At 28.4% G+C, this 1,200-nt stretch overlaps 1 non-coding gene across 1 annotated transcript; it reads left to right on the forward strand.

Moving 5' to 3' along the window:
* Window positions 1-852: 852 nt before the first annotated feature.
* Window positions 853-959, forward strand: LOC113199318 (U6 spliceosomal RNA). The gene has a single exon (XR_003302950.1). It is a non-coding gene; the product is annotated as a U6 spliceosomal RNA (small nuclear RNA).
* Window positions 960-1,200: the final 241 nt, after the last annotated feature.

Below are 1,200 nucleotides of genomic sequence, written 5' to 3' on the forward strand. Positions count from 1 at the left end.
TGAAGCTACCATATCCCTGATAGCAAAAACAATGAAAAAATTATGAGACAAGAAATTTGTAAATAATTCTACCTCACAAACCCAAATATGTATAGCAAAATATTAGTATAAATAATTCTGAAATATATAGTTCAATACAAAATTTAAAAAGATTTGTCACAAGGAGTAGACTTTGTTTATCATTAAAATTTAAGCAATGCAATTTATCATGTTATTAGAAAGATATAAAAAATCATATGATTATTTCCACAGTTTCAGTAAAGCATTTCACAAAATGTAAAAATCATTCATTGTAAAAAGTTTCAGCAATCTAAGAACAAAAACATTCTAAACCTGATAAAACGTATCTATGAAAAAACAAAACCAAAAACTAACATGTATAATACTGAAAATAACAAGTTATATCTCTAAGATTGGGAACTGGATATCACTGTTTATATTTACCATTGAGTTGGCAGTTTAGCTTGTTCAGTAAGTCAAGGGTAAGAAATAAAAAGATGAATATTTCAAAGAATGAAATGTGTATAAGTCCAAAGGAATTTAAATAAATATTTCATTCTAACAACAAATTAGATAATATAGTTAAGTCATGGAATACAAAACTATTATACAAAATTTTGCACAACTGAAAAATGAAAGTTAAAATATTACCATTTAAGAACACATCTGAATAAAATATTTGGAGATAATTTTAATAATTTATCTAAGATCACTACATAGAAATAAAAAATACTAGTAAGAGAAATGTTAAAATACCTTAAAGAACTGAGAAAAAGTGGAGAGCTATACCATGTTCATGGAATAGAGGAGTTAATATGTTAAGATGTGTTTCTAAATTGATTTATAGTTTCAGTGCTTGATTTGGCAGCACACATGCTATAATTGAAATGATACAGAGAAGAGTAGAATGGCCTCTGCACAAGGATGACACATGAATTTATGAAGTGTTCCATATTTATGTCATTTGCAGGAAAATGGATGGAACTGGAGAACATTATTTAAGAGAAATAAGCCAAATTCAGAAAATAAAGGGTTGTATGTTTTATATGTGGAAGCTAGAGAGAAAAAAGGAAAAGAAAGGGGTGGGAAGAAATGTCATGAAATTTGAAGGGAGATCAGTAGAGTAGAGGAAAGGGACCTGAGGAAGGAGGAAGGGAGGAAAAGGGAAACACTGGGAAATGATATTTGCCAAATTTGTTA

Source organism: Urocitellus parryii, chromosome X (assembly GCF_045843805.1).
Source record: "Urocitellus parryii isolate mUroPar1 chromosome X, mUroPar1.hap1, whole genome shotgun sequence".
Lineage (NCBI taxonomy): Eukaryota > Metazoa > Chordata > Mammalia > Rodentia > Sciuridae > Urocitellus > Urocitellus parryii.